Source organism: Sinocyclocheilus anshuiensis, unplaced genomic scaffold, assembly GCF_001515605.1.
Source record: "Sinocyclocheilus anshuiensis isolate Anshui unplaced genomic scaffold, SAMN03320099.WGS_v1.1 scaffold179, whole genome shotgun sequence".
Classification (NCBI taxonomy): domain Eukaryota; kingdom Metazoa; phylum Chordata; class Actinopteri; order Cypriniformes; family Cyprinidae; genus Sinocyclocheilus; species Sinocyclocheilus anshuiensis.
In genome coordinates, this window is record NW_015549577.1 from 665,714 (window position 1) to 666,103 (window position 390).

Genomic DNA, 390 nt, shown 5'->3' on the forward strand with positions numbered 1-390 from the left:
TGCTCCGGCAAATAAAAATCCATTTAGAGAGCTCTAGGAGATTGCCTTTGGACATCACTGCAACATTTGCACATACTTTTTTTGTTGTTGTGCCCCTGTGGATTTAAGTGTCTAGGTTTCATTAATACCCCCAGTGAATCATTATTTGCCTAAAGATAGATACAGACCATGTATTCAAAAGGGCAAGCAAAAGCAGTGAGTCACTAAAGAATACAAATCCAGTTCCAGTAAGCTGAGTGTCATGGCCCAATCAGGGTTTTAACACAGAAAATCAGGAATATTCAGGAAATGTATATAAAAAAATGAAAAGAACTGTGTTTTCAAGGCCTGGAAAAGTTGTTTATATTTTATATAGTTATATATATATATATATATATATATATATATATA